This window comes from Castor canadensis, chromosome 5 (assembly GCF_047511655.1).
Source record: "Castor canadensis chromosome 5, mCasCan1.hap1v2, whole genome shotgun sequence".
NCBI lineage: Eukaryota > Metazoa > Chordata > Mammalia > Rodentia > Castoridae > Castor > Castor canadensis.
In genome coordinates this window covers 157,881,708-157,907,288 of record NC_133390.1, presented here as the reverse complement: position 1 = coordinate 157,907,288, position 25,581 = coordinate 157,881,708, and the positions used below count along the sequence as shown (strand labels likewise).

The 25,581-nt window shown below is 47.3% G+C and overlaps 1 long non-coding RNA gene and 1 pseudogene across 1 annotated transcript; one reads left to right on the top strand and one right to left on the bottom strand.

Moving 5' to 3' along the window:
• Window positions 1–4,366: 4,366 nt before the first annotated feature.
• LOC141423134 (uncharacterized) lies at window positions 4,367–23,224 on the bottom strand. The gene is made up of 3 exons (XR_012447785.1): window positions 23,056–23,224; window positions 5,756–5,845; window positions 4,367–4,526 (listed from the first exon to the last, which is right to left on the bottom strand). It is a non-coding gene; the product is annotated as an uncharacterized lncRNA (long non-coding RNA).
• On the top strand, window positions 17,505–20,070 carry LOC109690773 (ubiquitin-conjugating enzyme E2 T pseudogene; annotated as a pseudogene).
• Window positions 23,225–25,581: the final 2,357 nt, after the last annotated feature.

Genomic DNA, 25,581 nt, shown 5'->3' with positions numbered 1-25,581 from the left:
GAGGCAGGAGAAAATTCTGAAGGTCTCCCTGCCACGTTTCTCATGGAATTATTTCATTACGTTCAGATACACTTTGCAACACTGATTGTGACAGGTCCTAGATTTATGAGCTCATAAACAGCAGGAAGGGGGAGAGCTGGAGACACATACATAATGGGAAATGTTCTCATAATCAGAAGAATATTTCAAGCTGTGACAATACAGGCCAAGAGAGGGAGAGGGAGCACTGTTTCTTCAGAGACTATGAAGTCAAGGGGCACCTGCCACCCCATCTCCTTCCTGAGCAGCTGGGCTCCCTGGGCTCAGCTGGCAGAACGGGAAGTCAGAAGGACCTGGAACTTGTCCTGGCTTTTTCACAACTCACTTTGAACTGATAGCAGCTTAAGTTTGTTCTTGCATTTTATTCAACAAATATTTATTTATTTTTGGCGGTGCAGGGGATTGAACCCAGGCCCTGTGCATGCTAGGCAAGTGCTATACCACTGAGCTACGGCCCCAGCCCAACAAATACTTATTGAGTATTTGTGATGAGCCAAGCATTATGCTATGAACCAACTGGGAGTGTAAAGGTGAACAAGACAGGCCTGTTTCCTGCCTTCAAAGAACTTACAGTTTAGTGAAAGAAAAATACTACAAACAAATAAAAGAAAAAAGTCACTGATAAATGTGTGCCTACTCTATGATAGCGACTCTATTCCCAGGCATATCAAAAGAAACGAGTGTATCTCTCTGCCAAAAGATAGGCATGAAAATGTTCATAGAGGCACCATTCAATAGCTGCAAATCAGGAATAACCCAAAGGTTTATCTCATCAACAAAAGACTGGATAAACAGTGGGGCACTGGTGGCTCATGCCTGTAATCCTAGCTATTCAGGAGGCAGAGATCAGGAGAATCACAGTTCAAAGCCAGTCCCAGGCAAATAGTTCACAAGATCCTATCTCAAAAGGACTATTAGAGGGGCTCAAGTGACAGAGTACCTGCCTAGCTAAAATAATTCCACACAGTGATGAGAGATAGAAAGAAAATACAACCAGGCAGCATGACTGAGAGTGACTGGCAGGAGTGGGTGGGGAGAGGTCAGTGCAAGCAGTGTTGGCTGGAGAGGCCAGAAAAGGGCCTCTGGGGAGATGGTTTCGATCTGCTACCTGAATGTCAGGAAAACCAGGAATGAGCTTCTGCACAAGGCAGCCAGCAAGGGCGAAGGCCCCACCCAAGATGGGGGCACGTCAGCATGTCTAAGAAACGATATGGAGTAAGGGAAGAGAAGAGACAAGAAGGGCTGGTAGGAGTTGGTCAGGCATGGTGGTGCACACCTGTTATCCCAGCATTTGGGAGGTTGAGGCAGGAGGATCAAGAGTTCAAGACCAGCCTGGACTACATAGAGAGACCCCCTCTTTCAAAAAGAAAAAAAGGAAAAGGGTCCTGTAGCCCATTTAAGGGTTTGGATTTTATTCTGAGTGTGTTATGATATTTTGGAGGGTTTAAATAGAGAAGTGACATGACCTATTTGATCTGACCTCAATTTAAAAACTGAAACTATCTATTAAAATGTAATTTTAAAAAAAGAAAGAAAGAAACTAACAGTAGTAGGTGCTCACACTTACTGGTGAGAATGGCAAAGGGCAGGTCACTTTGGCAACTTAGGAAGCTGAACACGCACTTACCAAACTGCTCAGAAATCCTGCCCCTGGGTGTTTACCTAAGAGAAATGAACGCCTACACTGAACAAAAGACCCATATGCAAATGTCCATATCAGCTTCATTTATAATCACGAAAAGCCGGAAACAACCCACATGTCCCTCCATGGGGACTAGATGAGAAAACTGTAGGGCCCCCCCACACAGGGACACAACTCAGCACTAAAATGGCCTAAGCAGCTGACATTTACAATAGCTTGGAGAAGTCTCAAGGGCAATCTGTTTTCTGAAAGAACCAAAGACAGAAGCTTTCCTACTGTGTCATTTCATTGTAGAACTGTGGTAGTGAAGCCCAGGTGAGGAGGCCAAGGGGATGGGCAGAAGGGACACTTGGCTGCAAGGGGGCAGCCTGAGGGAATTGAGGGGCCGCAGATAATAAAACCATTCCGTGCAGACTCCATGCAGTTCTCAAAACTCATAGAGCTGTATGCCAAAAAGTGAATCTTACCATAGGTAAATTTTAAATATAATAATAAATTAATTAATGAACAGACACCTACACAACAAAGGACAAGAATGAATAACAGGTCATACTAAGGGGAGGTCACTAAAGAGAGGGGGAGGGCAAAAAGGTGAATATTGTTGATGTACTTCTTATGCAAGAATGAATACAGAATTTTTAAACCTGTTGAAATCACTATAAGAAGCGGACTAAGGCAGAAAGGAGAAAAATGGAGGAGATGAAGCAATTCGGGTTATAATAAATACGTACAAGAAAATGTCATAATGAAAACCCCTGTACAGCTATTTTAAACAAAAATGTCCTTTTTCAAAAGCAGAGGACAGGAAGGTAAAAGAGGTCCTGTCTGTGGGTTGGCACCAGTGGGAAGGGAGAGGATACAAGGAAAGGGTGTAGGAAGGTGAATATGGTAGACATGTACTCATGTACGAAAATAGAAAAATGAGGCCTCTTGAAACTATTCTGCTGGGCACCAGTGTCTCATGCCTGTAATCCTAGCTACTCAGGAGGCAGAGCTGAGGGGGATTGAGGTTCAAAGCCAGCCCAGGCAAATAATTTGTGAGACCCCCATCTTGAAAAAACCCTTCACAGAAAAGGGCTAGTAGAGTGGCTTAAGGTGTAGGCCTGAGTTCAAGCCCCAGTACCACAAACAAACAAACAAACAAAGAAAAACCCCCACTATTCTACGAATGGAAGGAGCAGGTGTAAAGGAGATGGAGACTGATGGAGGGAGTGAATTTAACTAAGATATATTGTAAGCACTTTTGTAAGTGTCACAGTGTACAGCCAGTTCAACAATAATATTAAAATAAAAAATTTTAAAAAGACAAATACATAGATAAATAGGATTATATTCCCAACACCTGGAAGGCTGAGGTAGGAAGATTACAAATTCCAGGCAAGTATAGACAACATAGCAAGGCCATATCTCAAAAAACCTAAATAAATAAATGTTGACAGAGTGGCCCAAGTGCTAGAGCGCCCACGTAGCAAGTGTGAGGCCCTGAGTTCAAACCCCAACTCCACCAAAAAAAAAAAAAGAAAAAATCAAAAACCCACTTAAATAAATGAAATGAAATAAAGACCATCTGAAAATTTGAAGCTTTGTTGATTTAGGGCATCCAAAGATGCAGATCCAGATCCTCCCAAGTGTGAGCTGGGGACACTGTCACACATTCCCACTCAGCCTTTTCTCTGGACACTATATTTTGCAAGAGCCTCCTGATCCTCTTCACATGGGGGACCAGCTTAGAAGCAAATCCAAAGACAAAGATTCCCGGACAAGTGGTTTATTAAGGAATTCGTACCCCTGTGAGACACTGGTAGCTAGGTGTGGGGGCATACTGGAAAGAGAAGGAGACCAGCCAAGATGCCACATCAGGTGCAGGCCTAGCCTTGCTGGGCCTGACCCATGGAGCTGGGGAATGAAATTTCAGCTCCTGTGCCCCAGTCCATGACAAGGGCCACTCTGCGGGAAACAAACTCCCAGGCACTTCTAGATCGCCACACAAGCTGCAAGAGCTCCAGGAGCCAGAGGAAATTCTCTAAGGAAATCTCCCACATCACTGTCAGAGGAAGGCACCAGAAGCAGGAGCAGGGAAACAGGGGGGATCTCAGGGCATCGGTGGGCACCAACAGTGTCCTCTCCACCCTGTACTGCATCGACATGATGTTTGCTCCCGAGGTTAGGATGGGTCAAAGTTGAGAGGATGGGAGAGACGTCCTGTGCTACTGCCTTGGCCCTACTCGGAACAGGAAGATCCTGTCAGTGGTTGAGTCCAAGGAGCTGAGATGGAAAAGAGATTGGAGGTCACAGGAGGTCATTCTGTCCTCACACTGACCCTCCAGGCAGATCTGCCCTCAGGGGATGGAACACAGAGTTAAAGGTGGCAGCAAGTCTCTCTCTGCCCCATTGATCCAGGGCCATCACCCCATGATTCCCTCCTACAGGAAACTTGTGGGAAAGGGCGTGGCCACCAGAGAAGGTGAGAGGAAGGCCGGACGCTGGTGCATGGATGAGAACACGGGCTCACGTCCCAACAGGAACGTCCTGAGGAAAGCTGGCTTTCCTGCTGGGACTACCTCCATCTTCGAGATCTGAGGTGAGTTTCCTGTCATCTGTGAAATGCTGGTGATACTAAAAGTTGGTGGTGGCTTAATATGACACTGTCAGCTCTGCTTTGGAACATTAAATGTGGAATGCAGGAAAGTCCACAGGACTGTGCAAGCAGAATTGGGTATCTCCAGTGAGGCAGGAGTATCAGTCAGTTTGTCTCCTCACCTTGGGCCTCTGGAGAGAGATGTCCTAGGAACCATGACACCCCTTACAGCTGCCATTATAGTTGATTGGACCAGTGGTGGTCACCCTGACAAAAGACAATGGATTCACTGGTTAATGAACAATCAATTAGACATAGTCAAGAATTTTTTGGGAGGAGGGGGGTTTGGAGGCATGGGTCAAGTGGTAGAGCGCCTGCCTAGCAAATATGAAGCCCTAAGTTCAAACCTCTGTACAACCAATAAAAAAAATTTAAAAAAAAAAACGTAGAATAAACTGAGCATGGTGGTACGTGTACTCACGAGGTGGAGCCAGGAGAATTGCAAGTTCAAGGCCAGCCAGGGTTACATAGTGAGACCCTGTTTCAATAAAAACCCAAGCAAACCAAAAGAAAGAAAGAAAGAAAGAACAAAAAAGAAAGAAAAGGAAAGGAAGGAAGAAAAGGAAAGAGAGAGGAAGAAAGAAAGAAAGAAGGAAGGAAGAAAGGAAGGAAGGAAGGAAAGAAGGAAGCAAGGGAGGAAGGGAGGGGGAAAGAAAGAAAGAAAGGCAATCTAGCATAGGCTTTCATTTAATTTTTGAACTTCTTTGTTCCTATGATGGGAGTACCCCAAGCCATTTCATGTGTAATTGATTTACTATTTGGGGAAAGGAAAAAAAGATCCTCCTCTCAAAATGTATACAAAAATAAAGTCCAGATGGAATTCAGTTAAATGTAAGCAAACATTTATAACCTAGATGAAAATAGAAACAAACATTCATCAAGTGGGAGAAGATTCTCTGAACTCAAAAGAAATGGAGAAAAAAAATCACATGCAAAACAAAAATGGACAGATTTGACTCATGAAGGTTGAGAAACCTCAACCTCTACAGAAATGACTCATGAACTAAACATAGACAAACAACAAATCGGGATAAAGTTAGGCTCCAAACATCCTTAATATGTACAGAATTCTTATAAATCAATAAGTAAAATACCAGCATCACCAACAGATAGACAAAGAGCATTGACAGTTTTTTTTAAAAGAAATACAAATGGCCAATAAATATTAGATCAAAATTTTGAATATTACTAAAATTTAAGAAATTTGAAAAAATGAAGTCTTATTTTATATTCATTAGCAAATATTTAAAAGTAAGTAACATGATATTGGAAGGGGACAATATAATGGCCACTCATACAATTGAGCGTGAGTAAAATTGGTTTGGAATTTTAGATTCTTTAAAAAAGGATTGCGGGTTGGGGATGTAGACCATGTACCCAGCATGCACCAGCATTGCAAAATAAATAAATAATAAATAAAGCAGGACCGCTCTTACCAGTCTTTTCTCAGTCACATGCTCTATTGTTGCCTCTGTCCTCCTTGGGCCCCTCTGTCCTGGACGGTGTCCCCAGGATCTCTATGGCTGCTATGTGAATGATAAAATATAAGTGATATTACAGTAAGGGATCTTTGCTTAAAAGTGAAAATAAATGATAAACTTTGAAAGAAGATCGTATATGTTTTTATAGTCTGGCTATCAGTTTGACATTTGATCTCTACTATCTCACTAAAACTGTTAATGACAAAAAATGGGGGCATGCCACCTCTAAAATGTTTACAATCTTTGTACCCTATATTATCCCTCCAGGATGTGAGTCTAGAGAAATAATCTGAAACAGTAAGAGATTTCATATATAGTGTTTTGTTTTGTTTTGTTTTAAATCACAGCATTGTGATAAAAAAAAAAAAAAACAATAGTAAAAAACTCTAAAACAACCCAAATTCCTAACATCTGGAAATGATAAGTAAAATGCTTGGATGATGGCGTGCTGTACAGCCATTTAAGTTAAATATGAGGTTTGCAAAGAAATTTTAGAAGAATGGGGGGATAAAGTCCTCTGAGACCAGAAGGAGCTGAGAAGGGTCCCAGTGCCCAGGCACACACACTACGGTTTAGCCAGCCCTGCCCACTGCTCCGTGTGTGAAGTCAGCCTTCATCACTCTAATGAATACCTGAGACCATCAACTTATGAAGAGAAAAGGTTCGTTTTGGCCCACAGTTTTGAGGGTTTTACTCCATGACCGGTTGGCCCTGTCTCTTCTTGGTCTGTGCTGAGGTAGCACATCATGGCGGAAATGCTTGGCAGAGCAAACACCTCATGGCCAGGAAGCAGAAGAGGAAGAGGAAGGGGCTGGGTTCCCCAGCCCCTTCAAGGGCATGCCCCCAATGACCTAAAATCCTCCCATGGGGCCCAACTTTTCAAAGTTTCCACCATCTCCCAATATGGTCATGAGCTGGGACTGAGGCCTTTAAAATTGGGGATAGTTTTAGAGCCAAACTGTCACAGCCATAGGCCATGAGTGTGTCACCCAGGACGAGTAGCAGAAACTTAATCCATGCTAGCTGCAGAAAAACCCAGCAGTTGGCTCATGGGAGCCAAAGACAAAGTGAACAGCCACATCTCAGGCCAAGGAGGGAGGTACACCTGTATCTGGACAGCACCTGGTACTGGGATGGAAGGTGACCATGTTCCCAACCCTATCTCTTGTCGCTGCTTCTCAGCCACATCTGGGCAAACATCCCTTCCCTGTACACTCAAGGCCTCCTCTGGCTGTGATACAGCTCATAAATGTCGCTCAGTGGAGAGTCCTCACCCTGGGTCTCTGCTCAAGGTGTGCATACCTCGGAGGTGGTCTGATTGGGTTGGTCTTGGGCCAATGTGCTTGTGTGAGGAGGCGATGGGGTGTGGTCCCAGCCTCCACCATCAGCTTGACACCCTGAACTGCTTTTTATGTAGGAAGCCCTGTGCTTCCTCACTCCTCAGCCTGGAGTGTTTCTGTTACAATGGGTTCAACGGTAATAGCGGAATGCCAACTAAAGTGGCTTAAATGAGGAGACTTTGTTAACTTCACATGACAAGAAAGCTGGTGACAGGAAGGATCAGGGTGGCACAGCGGCTCAGTGAGGTCACCTAGACTCTGCCCTTCACGCTGACATCCTGGGTATGTGGGAGGGGTCTTCCTCCTGATCTCAAAATGGCTACTGAAACCCCAAGCATCATGCCCCAATCAAAAAGGGAGAAGTTCAGATGCCAATGGCTCATGCCTATAATCCTAGCTACTCAGGAGACAGAGATCAGGAGGACTGCAGTTCGAAGCCACCCTGGGTGAATAGTTCGCAAGACCCTATCTGGAAAAAAAATCTATCACAAAAAAAGGCTGGTAGAGTGGCTCAAGGTGTAGGCCTTGAGTTCAAACCCCAGTACCTCAAAAACAAAGGAGGAGAGAAGGCGTTCCTTCTAATGTGTCCCCTTCCTAGAAGGAGCATACTTACCCTTCATTGTCATTGGTTGGAACTAGGTTACATGCCCACCCCTTGACTAGTCACCAGCAAGGGGGAAAGGGACTGACATAATTTGGATCACTCAACTCATTCCTTGCAGCTGATAGCACACAGCTGCCTGGACAAATCGTTCCCCTGATTTCCGGGACTACGCCACGTGCAATGACTGGTCCATGCCTGGTCTCAATTGCAGACAACTCCAGATGGCCCCTCACGATATGCTGAGGCCTCTGTTGCCCAACCCAGCTTCCCTCACACCCTGGAGATGTTCCCAAGTGCACCCCAATAGACAGCCCACCTGCAAACTTCCATCTCAGAGTTGCTTCCTTGAAACAGACCTCATAGCTGGCAAATACGGAACAGATGTGCCACCTCCACTCCTTACCTTCTTTTCCTTCCCACCCCTCCCCAGTGCTGACCTTGCACGTGCTAAGCAAGCACCCTACCACAAATCTACACCCCCAGCCCCACTCCTTGCCTTCTGACTCTTCAGTCATCACCAATGGAGCACAGTGCTTCTTCCCACTGAGACTGGACAGAGGCTCAGAATCCTTATCACAGTAATCTAGCTCACACTGCCTCTGGATCAGATTGTTCACATGACACACAACCGCTAATCTAACCTTAGATCTGAAAGCAGTAGGTCAGAGGGAGGAAACTTCTTGTTTGCTCCAATTTGCTTTGTTTTTTGTTTTTGAATTTTGTTCTTTAGTTCTTGTACATTTGCTTTTTGTTTTTGAGACAGGCTTACACTATATCACCCAGGCTGGCCTTGAACTCATGCTCTTCCTGCCTCTGCCTCCTGAGTGCTGGGATTATAGACATACACTACCACGTCCAGCTTCCAACCTAATTTGAGTATACCAAAAGAAAAGAAACCTTACAAAAGATTTGCAGACAGATCAAATGCTATGTGACAGATTCCAGGATTTCCCCAAGTCCCTAAGGCTTTCCTCCCAGCCCACAAAAATATTTGGTGCCATCAGATATGCTCTGCCACCAACTAGTTAATGATCACTTAATATCCTTGATGGCTGCTGTCCCTAATGGTGACAGCTGGGCCCGACAGAGCAACCCATGTTTCTGTTTTTCCCTGTTCCTAAGGCCGGCACTGGGGAATTTGAATGGCTGTTTGATATTCCAAGACAGTTAGGCAAGCAGAGCTACCCTACCCATTCCCCCATATACCTGTCCTTCTCTGCAACCGCCTAAATTGGAAGAAACTCTCTTTATTTTTCTAGAGAGGCAATGTACTTCTCTGAGCGTGTCTGTTATTATTATTGATCTCTCTGGGTTTCTTTATGGCTAGAAAAAAGAAATTCAATTCTATTAGGGCCTGATTTGGCCTTCCAGGCAAGCCACATCGATACAGCAGCTGAAAACCAAGCAGGCACCAATTTGGTTAGTTGATCAACACCTTCAGGGTGGAAGCAAGGTCCACCCTCGCCCCTTAGCTGCCCCCAGGCTGCCAGCTGCCTCCATCCCTTCTCTGTTGACCCCCAGCTTAGATTGGAGGGGGATAATAAAGAAACAAGCACAAAGCTTACCAGCATCCAACAGCTGCTAGGCCTGGAGATCTCATGGGTGAGGGGTTCAGCCCAGGCATGGTAGTGATGGCTGGCCTCTGTGTTTTGATGTCTGTGATACCTCAGTTGGAACAACTTGGTGACTAGGAACTGGAAGTGTCACCTTTCACCTCAGTTTTTGCTGCTGGCTGAACCCTCAGCAGGGACCTCCAACTGGGGCACTTACAAATGGCCTGTCCCTGTGGTGTGGTGATCTCAGGGTAATTAGACTTCTGCCCTGACAGTTGAGAATCGGTTGCAAGCATTCCTGTGAGCAACACAGAAGCTGCCTTGACTCCAGGACATGGCCTCAGAAGCCAAGCTGTCGCCTCCATTGCAGTCAAAGAAAATATGGACCTGGTCCAAAACATTCATACACTGAGGACATAGAAAGCTACACAGAGCATCACTTCCACTCTTACAACAAGACAATGCCAAGCCTGGTGCAGTGGCTAACGCCTGTAATCCTAGCAGGATAATGATTTGAAGCCAGCTTAGGCAAAAAAAAAAAAAAAAAAGTTTTCAAGACTCCAACGCAACAAAAAAAAGCTGGGTGTGGTGGGGCATGTCTGTCATCCCAATGACAGCAGGAAGCCTAAAATAGGAAGATTGTGGTCCAGACCAGCCTGGGCAAAAAGCAATACTTCATCTCCAAAATAACCAGAGCAAAAGGGCTGGAGGCGTGGCTTAAGTGGTAGAGTGCCTGCCTCACAAGGCCGAAGTCCTGATTTCAAACTTCAATACCACCAAAAAAAAAAGGAAGAAGAAAAGACCAGATAACCTGCAATTTGATAATTTCCTGAATATATCTGAGAGCTGAGGTCACAGGGCAACCAATCATCCTGAGGATCTAAAAGAAGGCAGGGGCCTCCAAGTAGACAGGACAGGGGCCCTTGCTCAACTGGAGCAGACACCAGGTGCCATACACCAGGTAAAAAACCAGCTGCGGCATTTAACAAATTGCTAGAGCTGCGTGTGGGCTGGGAGTGGAGTGCAGGTCCCTGGGAGCAGCAGCCTCAGGGGAATTTTGGAATTTGCACCTTCTCACCAGCTCAGCTCCACCAACTGCACTGGGGGTTTTGAGGAAGGCCAGAGAAAACCTGCCTTGTGCTGTAGGCCCAGGGAGTGGGCAGCAGCCACTGCTGGGAGAAAAGCCACACCCACTGGGGAAAGGACAGCAAACACTGTCACCCACAGTGCCCACCGTGGCTGGGGAAGGGAACAGAAAAATCCCCACACAGATGGGGAAGGGGCAGAATCTCTGACAAAGCCCCACCCCCAAGACCCAGAGTCCCAGTGCTGCCTAAGACACATGTCACCTGCTCAACTGATTTGTTTTGTTTTGTTTTTTCCATGCTTCTGTCTCAAACAGAGTCTCGCTATGCAGCCCAGGCTGGCCTTTTACTCGAGATCTTTCTGCCTTGCCCTCTCAAGTGCTGGAATTACCACACCAGTATTAATAGATGCTGATGGAACACTTGTAACGGTGCCAGGGCCCAGGCCCAGTCCTAGGGGTACAGGACACTCATGGGGCTCCCAGCTCAAGGATCCAGTGAGCCCATGAAGACAAATGCCTGCATACAGTGGGTACAGAGGAGGCACCAATGCATGTGGGCTTCTGCGGAGCTTGCCCTGCCCCACCCCGAGCGCTTCCTCTTGTCTGAGGCCTTCAGGTTATAGAGGACGGACAGAGTTGTTAAGTGTGACTTTTCCTAGTGCCTAGAATTGGCAATAAGACCTAAAGCAGAGGACAAAGGGTATCAAATCCCTTCTCAAGATAGTCACCAAAATGGGAGGACACCTCAGGACAGCCAGACAAGATCTTCAAGCCCTTCAATTAAGCAGGTGGTGGTGGGGCTCTTTGGAGTTGAATGGCTTCAGCCTGAGGAGAAGAGGCAGCTAATAGCAAGGCTTTTCCTTCTCCCAGGAAAGGACAAGAGCTCCCACACCCAACCTAAGCCAAATGAAAGGGCCTCCGAGGGAGATCTCAAAAAGTAGGAGGCCCCATTCTGACGAGATACAAGCACTCATTCTCCAGTGGGTGTCACTGAAGCTTGCCTGCTCTCAGCGCCTCTCAGTGGGAGATGAACCAGGGATGGCCCGACACAGAGACAATACAAGGGACAGTCCACATCCCAGCATCTGGGCAACAGGGTGTGGGAGGTTTCTGGAAGCCATGGGGACACATTGGGAGGGAGACATGCTGCTGCTCCTTAGGGAGGTTGCCGAGGGGCCCAGAGAAGGAACAGATGGGAAGGTGAGCTCTGGGCAGAAGAAAGGAAAAGTGGAGCAGGCTGAGAATGTGGGGCCACCACGTCACCAAGCTGGGTACAGTAACTCACACCTGTAATCTTAGCTTCTTGGGAGGCTGAGAGCGGGAGGATCATGGTTTTAGGCCAGCCTGGGCAAGTGGTTCGAAAGATCCTATCTTCAAAATAACCACAGCAGAACGGACTGGAGGTGTGGCTCAAGCACAAAGCCCGAGTTGAAACCCCCAGTCCCCTAGATTTGCCACCTGGAAGTGAGGGGCTGGCACCTCCCTGGAGGGGCAGGCTCAGATGGACAAGTCATGATAAATTTAGAAATAGTAAGAATTGGTATTTGTTGCTCAGAGTGCCCACAAAGTGCCAGACCCCGTCCTAAGCACGGTGCATGTATTAACCCAAGCAGGTAGGTATTATTCTAAGTCTGTTTTATAGGTAAAGAAACAGAGGCATGGAGAGGTGAAGTTATGGCCTATGCTGACACAGTAAATAGTTCTCAGGGGCAGAATTTGAACCCAGGCTTGTCTAACTTCAGAGCTGAGGCTCTCACACACCGTCTGCCTCAACAAATCAGTGTTATAATTGGGAGCTGTATGAAATATTGGGAGCCCCAAGATAGGAACCAGAGAAAGGGGAGGATTTTATCACTGGGCCCTTGTCTCCTCTGTTTCATGCATAAAATGAGGCCGAGTAAATCATCAGGGCACGACCTTCTCCTAATGTGGCTCATACAGAAAGGACTTCACGTTGTTCTGCCTCCGCTGGGGGCTGGGGAAGCTTAGCCCCTCCTTCTGCTCTCTCTGTTCCCTGTGCCCGGTTTATTTTGAGTTTATTTTGATTTCCATTTGTGGTGCTAGGGGTGTAGCTCAGTAGTAGGGTGCTTACCTAGCACACTGAGGCCCTGGGTTTGATCCCAGCACCACACACACACACACTCACAGTCACACACACACACAAAGTGGGACACAGTAGCAACTCAGAGGTGGAGATGGAGAGGGTTGTACTTTGAGACTAACCCATGCATAGACACCAGGTCCTCTCTCAAAATAACTAAAACAAAAATGGCTGGAGATGTGGCTGAAGTGGTAGAGAGCCTACCTAGCCAGGTCAAGGCCCTGAGTTCCTGATGCCTCTTCTTCCTTCCGTCCTTACCCCCATGGGAGGTCTAACACCTGGACACCTTCCTCACACTCTTGAGACAGAAACCAGGTCTTTCTCTCTCTCTTTCTTTCTTTCTTTTCTTTTCTTTTCCTTCCTTCTTCCTTCCTTCCTTCTTTCCTTTCTCTCTCTCTCTTTCGCCTTCCTTCTTCCCTTTCTTTTATTTCATTCTTTGAAATAAAAAAATGAAATATGCAGCCCAGGCTTGCCTTGAACTCTCTATCCTTCTGCATGTCTCCTGAGTGCTGGCATTACAGGTAGGCACTAGTACACCCAGGTGGGTGCAGATTTCTGAGGGCAGCCCAGAAGCACAGTCAGCTTGGAACTTAGCAGTAGGTATGATATCTGTCTGTGCTGTCTGTGCTGAGCCCATGAGCTGTGTATATCATCTTTGCCATGAAGTGACACAGTCAACTTCAGTAGTTTGGATATTGATTGTTCCTTGAAGGTCTGTGTATTAAAAGGTTGGTCCCTGGGGTTGATGCTATTGGGAGACAGTGGGACCTTTAGGAGGTGGGACCTAGTGGGAGGTCCTTAGGTCATTGTGAGTGTCCCTCAATGGGGATAGTGACAACCTGGGCTCTAGATATGACTCTCTTGCTCCTTCCTGGCTCTAAATGTTACCATTCATTCTGACATACATTTTCACCACCATATGCAACCCTTTCCTGAGGCATAAACTATGGGACCACCCAATCATGGACTTGAACCTCCCAAACTGTGAGCTAAATGGTCTTTGTTTTTTCTTTACAAATTGGTTTCCTCAGGCATTTTATTGTAGTAATGCAAAGCTGACTAAGACCCTGTCAGAGGCAAAGATGCAGAGTGGGTGTGTATATGGAAGTGTCCAGCTGTCTGTGTGCACATCCAAGCACATGGGGTGGTTTTTTTTGTTTGTTTGTTTTGTTTTGTTTGTTTGTATTAGTGGGACTGGGGTTTGAACTCAGGGCTTTGCACTTAAAAAGTAGGCGCTCTACCATTTGAGCCATAGCTCCAGTCCATTTTGCTCTGGTTATTTTGGAGATGGGGTCGCTAGGACTATTTGCCCAGGCTGGTCTTGAACTCAATCCTCCCTAAAGTAGCTAGGATTATAGATGTGCACCATCAGTACCTGGCTTACACGTAGGTGTTTTGATGCTCGTCTATGGGTGTTGGGGTGGGGTCTTAATATCAGACTCTTGTCACCTAGAATTAGACTTCATTCTTCCACTCTTTGAACATTTACTGAGTAACAGCTATGTACCAGGCTCTATTGGAGCTGAGGCTACACCAGTGAGCAAGAGAACTAAACTGCTTGCCTCATACAGGGAGATGTGTGTGAACAAGGGCCTTTCAGACAGTGAGATGTGCAATGAAGAAAATAAAGTTGGTGTGTAGTTACTAGCCTGCCGTAACAAAGATAAGGTGGCTGAGACAACAAGAATTTATTCCCTCATATCTTGGAGGCTAGAAAGCCAAGGTCAAGGTGTTGGCACGGCTGGTGTCCTCTGAGGCCTCTCTCCTTTTAACCCTCTGTCTGTCTTCATGCCTCTTCCCTGGTGTCTCTCCCCCATCTTAGAAGAACACCAATCATATCAGATTAGGGCCCCACCCTAGTAACCTCACTTTAACTTCATCTCTTTACAGATCTCATCTTCAAACACAGTGATATTCTGAGCTCCTAGACGTTGGGGTTTCAACATATGAATTCATGACTCAGTTCATAACAGCTGGGTAAGGAATATTGGTGATTGGGATACGTGGTCAGGGAAGGCTTCTCATTTGAAATGAGATCTAACCAGAAGATTTAAGGAAAAGAGATTCTAAGCAGAGCAAAGGCCCTGAGTCAGCATCTGAGAAACAAGAATGTCATGAATTTGGGGACGTTGTCAGGAACGGGGTGAGCTATTTCATACTGTTTTCTGTTTCCTGCCTCTTTAGAGGTCATTGGGATATGGTAAGAGACATTGACACACTGATGAAGGAGGCACAGCCCTCCCTATGCCTGGGGCTCCAGTGCAGACAAGCCAGTAAATAGAGGATGTGATCCATTGAGATTGTTCCTGAGGCCGAGGGATAAGGCAGCTCCTGGGAGCCCAGAGTGCTGGCTCTGCTGAACGAGTCAGGTCAGAGGTCTCCGGAGGGCTGCTGGACTCGTGACTTGAGGAAGCACTGCCTGAGATAAAGCAAAAGTGTATCCCAGGCAGAGCCGGATGGGCAAAAGCTAGAAAATGAAAGGGCTATAGGTGAGCTCAGGAGACCAGGAGTGCGGGGCATCCATCATCTGGGAGATGGCTAAAGAAATTACAGTTAAGTCCTGTCTTGGTTCCTTTTCTGAGACTGGCCCCCAGTTCTGGAGACCGGGAAGTCCCAGGGCAGGGGTGGCATCTGCTCAACATCTCGCTGTCTCATAATATGACAGAGGGCACCACAAGGTGACACAGCAAGCATGTGCCACTATGGTCTCTTTTGCTTCTTATAAAGCCACTAATGCCAATGTTGGGGCCCCACCCTCATGGCCTCATGGAATCCTTTTACTTCTCAAAGGCTCCACTGCCAAATACCACTGTCATATTTAGGGATTGAGTTTCCAACACATGAGATTTTGGGGGACACATTTAAATCATAACAGACTGGACAGTAGAATATTATGCAGTTATATAAAAGAATGAGGCAGCTCTCTCTCTGCAGATATATAAAGATCTCCAAGATATACTAAGTGCAAAAAAGAAAGGTAAGGGGGCTGGGGATGGCTCAAATGGTAGAAGGCTTGCCTAGCATGCACATGGCTCTGGGTTTAATCCCTGTAATGTGAAAGGGAAGAGGGAAGGAGGGAGAGAAAGAGGGAGGGAGAGAATCATGTCTATAATAAGCTAGCATTTATGTAAAAAGGTGGGAACTGGGGTGGGGGGCTCACTTACAGGAAACTTGGGAGCAAAACCTTTTGCTTTTGAGTTTTTGTTGTTGCTGCTGTTTTTGTAGTGCTGGGAATTGAACCCAGACCTCACACATGCTAGGCAAGCACTCTACCAATGAGCCACACCCCAGCCCTTGGATATGACTTCCAGAATCTGTAATTATATAACCCACCAGGAAAAAGTGAACAGCTAGAGAGCAGAGAGTAAAGAGTGGGCACTTGGGCACTGAGGCCAGCGGTGTTGAGGCTGCTGTCTAGGAATAGTATGGGACACAGATCACGGCTGTGAGACTGATGATAGCCATGAAGTCTATGAAGCATCTCATGGGGCTGACACTATGTGCACTGAACAGTATGACGCAACTTGGTCCCGGGGATTTCCAGGAGACAAGGCCACCTCAGCACAGATGCAACTTTCATAAACCTTAAAACAGGTGCACCTTGACAAGAATAGCCTCAAGCCCCTGTATGAAAGAAATGCCTGGCCTCTGACCCAGACTGAATGCAGGTGCAAGGAAGGGGGAGTGGGAGGCTCTTAGAATGGTCTCTGGGTGGAGACACTCCCAGTCAATGGGTCATCAGGCCCCCTGGCTATCTGGCCCATGCCATCGGCCTGCTCCTGCTGTCTTGAGAGAATGCCATCTGAATAAATTATTTGAGTATCACATCTACAACTTATCCTTGACATGACTAGGACGGAAGAGACCAGGCCCCCTCTCCAGAACCCCCAAACAGGACAGCTATGCTGTTTTGTTTTGTTCTGTGGTGCTGGGGGTTAAACCCGGGCCTCCTGCACGACAGGCAAGTGCCCTACCACTTAAGCCATGCTCCGGCCCTTTTGTTTATATTTTGTTTTTGAGACAGGGTCTCACTAACTTTGCCCAGGCTCATTTCAAACTCATAATCGTCCTGCCTCTGCCTCCCGAGTAGCTGAGATCACAGGCATACACCATCACACCCAGCAAGGACAGCTGTTTATTATGTGGGCAGTAGAGAGCCACGGAAAGATCTAAAAGAAGGGAGGAGGTAGGTGTGGCATGAGCAGACTTGTGTGTGGCCCATGTAGAGGACAGTTTGCAGGAGCAAGAACACAGCTGGGCAGGTAGCATGGAGGAGTCAGGTGTGACCATCCAGCAAAGTGCCTGGCCACTGACCCAGGGTAAGACAGTGGCGGGTGGGGATGGGGGACTTGGGAGGATGGAGGGACAGTCAGAAGGCAGAGCTAAATTAGAGGAGCAGGGTTGTTAGCCAGTTCCTTCCCCCTCACAGAGGTGTGAGTGGCCCTGAGCCTGAGCAGCCGTGCTGACCGCTCTGTAAGCCCTGCTCCTCTCTGGTGGCCCATCAACCTCTTTCCCTGAGCAGCCCTCTCATCACTGGGAGATGAAATGTCAAATGATGAAATGCCCTCTTGCCTTGACAAAGGCCTGTCTAAGCAAGAGTGGAGGGAATAGGACGGAGGGATCCTGTTGCACTTCTCGCTCCTAGATCCTGGCCTTACTGCCATGTGGGTTTTGGGAAGCCAGCCAAGCCCTGGGCTTAACAAGGTTGCCTGGTCATCCACCACACAAGGCCAGTGCACTGACAGGGCAAACCCAGCAAGTGAGATCCAGGTCAGGATCCCTGGTGTCAGCACAGGGCGAGCCTGAACCTGGGTCATGTAAACCACTGCCCACTCTGAGCTGAGGGCCCCTCACTGGGAGTAATGTCCCCAGTTCCACTGCTCTACCTCCTGACCAAGAAATCGCAGTGCTTTTCAGGGTGTGAAGAAGAACCATTTCCCTTACAGCCAAGGCCACCGTGTGACCTGTTCTGACAATAGATCAGAACAGAAGCCAGACAGAAGCCAGGGGAGACTCAAGATGGGACGCCTGGAAGGGCCATCAGCCAGGGAAACACGACAAGCTGAGGGTGATGGAGGGGAAACACCAAAGGGGTCAGACTCTCTGGTAGCTTCATGGAGCCAGGCTGCCATGTCAGGACTTCTGGCTGGGAAGGGTTAGGGTTTTAATAGATTTTTTTTTTTTTTTTTTTTGGTGGCACTGGGGTTTGAACTCAGGGTTTGAACTTACTAGGCAGGTACTCTACCACTTGAGCCACTCCACCAGCACTTTTTTTTTTTTTTGATGTGTGTGTTTTGGTTTGGTTTTTTTCGAGACAGGGTCTCTCGAACTATTTTCCTGGGCTGGCTTTGAACCGCAATCCTCCTGCTCTCTGTTTCCTGAGTGTCAAGGACTACAGGCGTGAACCACCACCACAGGCTGATTTTTTTTTTTTCTTTTGCAGTACTGGGATTGAATTCAGAGCCTTGAGCTTGCTAGACAAGTGCTCTAACACTTGAGCCACACTCCCAGCCCTTTGGCTTTTTTTAGTTTGTTTTTCAGATAAGGTCTCATGCTTTTGCCCCAGAAGGCCTTGAACCTCGATCCTCCTGTCTTCATCTCCCAAGTAGCTGGGATAATTAGGGTGCACCCCAAGGGTCTGCGGCTTTAATGCCTCACTAAAGATGGAAGATGAGGCTCCATCCCTGTGAGAGGCTGGGAGCTGGAAGTGGGCTCCCTTCTTCAGGAAAAAGCTGGAGATGGCGCTATTTCTTTCTTGAATGAGGATGGAAAACAAAAAAAAAAATGACCAACTACTATGAGCTGCAGCCTAAAAGTGAATTTCCTGTCCTGGACCATGCGGGAGGGAAAAGGTCATCCAAGAAAAACTGGGAAAAAAAAACAAAGGAAACTCAATAGATGTGCTTCACAGTGGTTGTGTATTCGCTTGCTAGGTCTGCCATAAAAAATACCCAGGGGCTGGAGGTGTAGATCAGAGGCAGAGCATGGGACTGTAGCATGTGCAAAGGCCTGGGCTGGATCCCCAGCACCACAAACAAACAAACAAACACTCTACCAAGTAGCACTCAGAAGGTTGAGGCAAGAAGATTGAGAGCCTGGCTCAAAAAACAAAACAATACTGTGTGGTGAGTGAGATGGCATAGTACATCCCAACCACCCTCAGAGTAGAGAGGTAAACTGAGGGTTGTGTAGAGAGCTTCACGTCTGAAGAGAGAGCTCCATGTAAAGCCAAAGAGCTCCCATCCCCACACCCTGGCATCACACACAGGCAGGAAAAGGACCAAGTGAACTCATAGAAACATTAGGTGGAACCTAGTGTGAGAACGGTGTTGTCAAGCTGGAAGTTACCATTCCTGAGAGGTTCCCATGTGAACTTCCACAGATCTGATTTCTGATCTCCAATATAGCATCCAAACATTGATTTTGCTCAGCCATCTGTCCAGATGTTCTCAAGTTGCCAAACAAAGGTGCTCAGAGAGATCCCTTAACATGGCTACTGTGTTGACCTCTATGCAGATATTCACGTCAGAACCCAACCCTGATGACCTGGCTGACATTCCCTCAAGAACATCAGCCAGTGGACAGAGCAGCGTGCGAGACAGAAATGGAGAGTCAATGAGGAAGAACTATTTGGCAATTTGCCAGAGGCAGGTGACTCTGAACTACATAACTCAACCCAGAAAAGATGGCCCAGCAGCTAGGAGACAGATAAGAAATATCACCCTGGTGTTCAGGGAGTTTGTCTGGCCCATCTTGATATAAAGGTGCTGGAGATATAGTGGCTACAAGGGACTTTTCTCTCCTATCACAAGAAGTACCAGAGCTGAAAGTTGTCAGAAGTCATCCATCCATCCCTGCCTTAACAAGTACAGAGGACCTGGGCCAGGGAACAGAAGGGACTTGGCCAAAGATTAGTACAGGGAAGGCTGGGAAGTGACCGAAGGCATGAATGCAAGTCAAGAGGCCTGATTCCAGCCCTGGCGGTGTTGCTTACCAATTGTAAGCAATTTAGGTTTTCACTTCTGTAAAATGGGCATGCTGATGTCCTTCACTCCAAGACTGTTTTGAGGGCTGAATGCAATGATGAGTATAAAGCACTCAGTGCAGGCCCTGGCACATGGCTGACATTTGAGGGCTACAAGCAGGAGACTGGGGGATGGAGACAGCGGTCCCATTGGTGGCATATGGGCCCTGAGTTGCTGTTCTGTCCCTACCTGCTTGTTAGACTGCTCTGTGCCCAGGACAAGCAAGCCGAGCGGTTTCTCAACTCCAAGCCCCTAATTAAAGAGGAGAGATGATAGCTATCTTACGCAAACAAAACTGTCTTTTCTCAAACATGAAGGACAGGAAGGTAAAACAGGTTCTGTCTGGGGGTTGGTACCAGTGAGGGTGGGAATATATAAGGAAAGGGTGTAGGAGGATGAATGTGGTAGAAATATTATGTACTCATGTATGAAAATGGAAAGAAATGAGACCTGCTGACACTATTCCAGGAATGCACAAGGCCGTGGGCTCAATCCTCAGCATAAAGGAGAAGGATGGAGGGGTGAATTCAACTATGATATATTGTAAGAACTTTTGTAAATGTCACAATGTACCCCTAGTACAACAATAATATGATAATAAAAAAAAAAAAAAGGAGAGATGACATCCACAACTGATGGTGGGAACATTTCAGGTTCCAAGTTCCATTTCCTTCTATCTCTACCCCATCTCCATCCCTCCCCACAAATTGTCTGCCCACCTTGTGCTCAGACTCTTTGCCAAGGCTGGGGCCAGGGCTGCGGGAATTCAACACACACAAATAAAGGTGCTCTTCCAGCCTCCCCCAGCAGTGAAAGTCCACACAGATTTAAACAACGGAGGCTCATTTTCTCAAAGTTCTGGAGGCTGAGTGTCCAAGGTCACGGGGATGGCCTCTGTCCTTGGCTTGCAGATGGCGCCTTCTCACTGTGCCCTCCCAGGGTCTTCCTTCTGAGCTTGCTCATCCCTGAGGGCATATCCAAATATCCTCTTCTTATAACAACACCAGTCATGCTGGATTGAGGCTACCCTCGCAGACTCGTTTAACTCAATCAGGCCCTATCTCCAAATATAGTCACATTCTAAGACATTAGGTGTTAGGACTCAACACAGGAATCTTGGGGCAATGCAATACAGCCCATAATATCTGGGCATAGCCAAAATGAAAATGTTATCTAGAAGACCTACCAAGGCCATCAACCCAGAATGCAACACATGGCGAGATAAAGAAATGTGGAAAATAAACTGGGCGTGGTGGTACACGTCTGTAATCCCAGCTACTGGGAGGCATAGGTTGGAGCACAGTGGTTTTAAGAGGCATACACAGGAGGATAGTGGTCTGAGGACAGTCCTAGGCAAAAATGTAAAGTCCTACCCAAAAAATAACTAAAGCAAAAAAGGCCAGAGGGAGTGGCTCAAGTGACAGAGCGCCTGCCTAGCAAGTACAAGGCCCTGAGACCAAACCCTAGTACCACTAAGAAAGGAAAAGAAATGTGAACCATAAAAGAGAAGTTGAGTCAGAGGATGAGATGCGATGAACAATCATGTAACTAGTAAGAATAGGAATTCCAGTAAGAACAGTGAGGAGAACATTAAGAAGGGCAATGCAGACGGTACGTAAATTATGACAGTTCCACTTATGTTTTTCGGGGGTTTTTTGTTCTGTTTTGTTTTTTGCAGTATTGGGGTTTGAACTCATGCTTGCTAGTCAGGCGCTCTATCACTTGAGACATTCCAAGTGGTAAAAAACCAAACCTTTTGTTGTTGTTTTTGAGTATTTTTGAACTATTTGCCCATCCTGGCCTCAAACCACGATCCAATCCTTCTGATCCCTGTCTCCCAAGTAGCTGGGATTACAGACGTGGGCCACCAGTCTCTGGCCAACTTACGTTTATGTTTTTTGTTTTGTTTTTACGATGGTGTGGAAGTGATAGGCAGTCACCAGAAACCATATTTCAAGGTTTGAGTTTTGATCTTTTCCCAGGCCAGTGACATTCAGTGCAAAGCTACAGGCAATAAAACAGTGACTCCCAGGAGCCACGTGACCACAAGGGGTGACAACAGAAGCTCTTGAGTGTCCTGTGGCTAAGCTAGGGTGTGCCGTTGAGCAGGTGTATTCAAGTGAATTTACATTTAGGATATTTTCAATTTACATGGGTTTATTGGGACACAATAAGTCCCAATAAATAATAAATAGTAAGTCCCTTAGAAAGTAGAGGAACTTATCCCTGAACATAAGTTAGAATTCTGTGTCACTTACAACCAAACAAGCCCTGGCTGACAGACACTCCGCAGCTCCCCAGGATGCTGAATCAATACATCAGTTTCTCCACTTGGAAGCAGCAGACATAGATGAATATGTGTTGAAGAAGTACAATTTGGTCCCTGACTTTTGGAATCATAGAATCTTTTTTTTTTTTTTCCCCTTGGTAGGACTGGGGTTTGAACTCAGGGCTTCGTGCTTGCAAAGCAGGCGCTCTACTGCTTGAGCCACGCCTCCAGTCCATTTTGGCCCGATTATTTTGGGGATGGGATCTTGAGAACTATTTGCCTGGGCCGGCCTTGAACCTTGATCTTCCCAATCTCAGCCTCCCAAGTAGCTGGAATTACAGTCTTGAGCCACCAGCGCCCAACTGAAATCACGGAACCTCGCAACTACAGAACGTTAAAGGTTCTCAAAACATTGACTCTTTCTTTCTGTTCCCACTTGTTACATCCTTGTTGGTGTGGACTTTGGACCATGATCCCAGCTCAGCTAAACAGGACCATCTTCCTGTAGGTGACCCCTGTGCCACACAGCACACACACACACACACACACACACACACACACACACACACACACACACCACAGTCCTATCCAGCTCACTCTCCCAGCCAGGACCTGTGACCATAGTACACCTCACACCCCCAGCTCTGTCCTCCAGCCCCACTTCGAACAGCATGCCAGGGTGAAGGTCAGGACACAGCAATACGGTTGCTGAGCGTCAGCAGGTCACCCACGTGGCTTTTAGTCCACAAGCATGCCAGTGTGTGTGCCAGAGTCAGTCTGGAGGATGGCCTTAGCAGGTGAAAGCCGACTGGGTACAGCATGGCCACGCTTGATTTCTCCAAGGTCTTAGGATACTGACAAGGACAGATCAGTGATTCATGTCCCCCTCCTACCCTGATCAGGGTAGGTCCCTTGTGGTTTCTTTTACATATTTAGCTTCCAGGTAAGATTTTCCCTGGAGAAAGGACTCTGCCCTGCTCTTGGATCAGAGCCAAGTCAGATCCACCCCACCTCCGCAATGGAAGAAGTGAGTGTGGGCCCTGCTGCCTTCCTCACTGGGCCCACAGAGACAGGTCGGCCTGGGCTTGGGGAGATGGGCCTGGAACAGCCCATCGTGCCTGGCAGCTCCCATCTTCCTTAACTGGTTTATCAGCACAGACTCCAGCACCATTTAACCTGTTGGCTTGGAGTCAGGCAGTCCGTTCCCTGAGATCAGCAGGGCTGGGAGCTGCTGGGCTGTTTAGGATTCTATACAGGAGAAGGTTTATGCACTCACCGCCAGTGCTGAGCCCAAGCAGGGATTTGGGGTCCTTCCTGGGCCCTGTTGCTGCTGCTGAGTGAGGCCCACTGATCCTGCCAGACCCTGTCTCAGGAAGAGTGCTGGAAAGGCAGGTATGCCCTCTCTAGGAGACTCCTGAGCAAACTCTAGGCAGTTAAAGTCCTCACCTTGATGGCAGGACCCAAGGGCAAGTGGACAGAGCACTGCCCTATCCACCACAGGAAGGGCAAGCAAGATGGTTACTTCAGGACAAGAGGACATGGGCACACAGACTGCCAGGATTCCCTTCCTCCACTCTGTGAAGGTTCTCCAGAGAAACAGAATCACTAGGAAAAAGAGAGACAGGCAGACAGACAGAAGTATGGGAGGAGGCAAGGATGAAATATGCACCAGGCCAGCAGGCACCAACTCAGACAGGATTTTGTGCTGGACTTGAGGCAGAACTTCTGGAAACCTCCATGTTTGCTCTTAGGGCCTTAAACTGATGCATGAAGCCCACCTGCATGGCTGAGGACACCCTCCTTTACTAAAGTCCCCTGACTATTGACATTAACCTTGTCTACACAATGCCTGCACAACAACCCCAGAGTTACTGGCACGGTGACCATCTGCTTCTCTCCAGTCCACCGGCCCCCCTGTCCCAGAAAGATCCCCACAGGCTACTTCTCATAGGTAGGTGAGCTGTGCCCAGCCTCCCCGGCTCATTCTTGCCTGTTAGCCTGCTACCCTGCACCCAGCAGCTCAGGGATCCCAGCACCATCTTGTCAAGAATCCTGGAGAAGTCTCCCCACCTCTTCAACACTCATGTCTCCCTCTTCATTGTCCCTGCTGGGTACTCTGGATCAGGCACATTAACCCTTGAATGCACATCTCCTTAATCAACAATCCTGGGAGCTTTAAAAAGGAGGCACTGAGGCCCAGAGAGGAAAAGGAACTGCTCAAAGTCCCTCAGCTAAACTGAGGATCCAAAGATTTCAGCCCAGGCCTGTGTGAAGCCAAAGCCCAAAACAGGAACTTCTTGAAACTCTGTGCTACCTCTCTTTTTCTTTTTGGTGGGACTGGGGTTTGAACTCAGGGCTTCACACTTGCAAAGCAGGCGCTCTACCACTGAGCCACACTTCCAGTCCTCTGTGCTACCTCTCAAAAACAGCCTTTCTGGAAGGAAACAGATTTGAGAGTTATTATTTGGACCAGACTCCAGTACTCCCTGTTGGTTCAGAAAGGTGAGGACTGGCCATGGCAATGGCTTTTGAGGAGTGAGGGTGTCCCAACCTTTCCCTGCTACTTCTTGGGTCCCCAAATACCAGCCAAAGCTCTGACAGCAGAGCCGCTCAGCCTTTCTCTCCTAATGAAAAAAATAAAACCAAAGAAAGAAAACTTTTTATTACACTTCCCTAATGGTGGAAAATAGTTGCAGGCATAAAAAGGCACTCAGCTGGCTACTACCCAGGCATCAAAAATTAACAGCCACTACATTTTATTCTAAGGAATTAATGGAAATTTTTACACGGTGGTGTAAAATGCAGGGGACAAGATGAAGGACACGATTCTTCATTGAAGAACTCAGTCCCTTGCTTATAGCTAGATTTGGCCACCTTCTCTGAGCAGGAACCACACACTCACAGGGGCCAAGTGGGGTATGGGGACCTGGAGGGAATGTGGGGGGAATTGAGTGTCACCTCCTAGGGGGAAGGTTCCAAAGCCCCCAGGGAATTCAGAATCCAACCCTGGCCACCTGAGCTGGCATCTTTCCTGAAGGTGCCTCTTCCCCCTGGAGTGATTGTTGATGGTGACAACTACTCTTACTGCTGGTTCTGCCTCAGTATCTCCATCTGTAATATGGCCACAAGAGCTCTGGGCATCCACCTATGTGAAACAAACTTGAGACGTGCTTTCACTGTTAAGAGAAGCACCCAGGCTTTGGACCAGGCAGACCTTGGTTTGAATCCTAGTCCAACCACATATCAACTTCATGCCTTAGGTAAGTGAACCCCTGAGCCTCAGCTTTCACCTCTCTAAAATGGGAACAACTGCACAGTCCTGTCAGGGTGGTTGTGTGGTCTAGATATGGTAGGGTCGAGTCTTCCCCAGCTCTGGGGTCTCCCAGGTGAACTCCTGACAATACGGGACCAAATTCTTCCTCTTGTTTCCACAATAGTTCACGCTTAACCACACTAGTGAGCGGTGGACACTCAGCAAACCTGTGGCTAAGGAAGGGGACGCTTTACACTCCAGCCAACAGCTGGAGATCTGCTTTGGATCAACCAGAAGCAGTTTCCAGTTACTCTCTGGGGAGCAACAGGGAAGGCCAGAAGCACAGCAAGGTTTTGATGGGGTTTTTTGTTATGTTTTTTTTAATATAATTTAAGTCTATTTGGGAAAAGGCAGTATATAATTCATGTCTATGCTTTTTCCTTAAACTGTTTCTGAATTCAATTTTTAAATGTTGATTTATTTACCTATTTTGCGGTGATGGGGATGGAACCCAGGGCCCCAAGCATGCTAGGCAAGAGCTTTACTGCG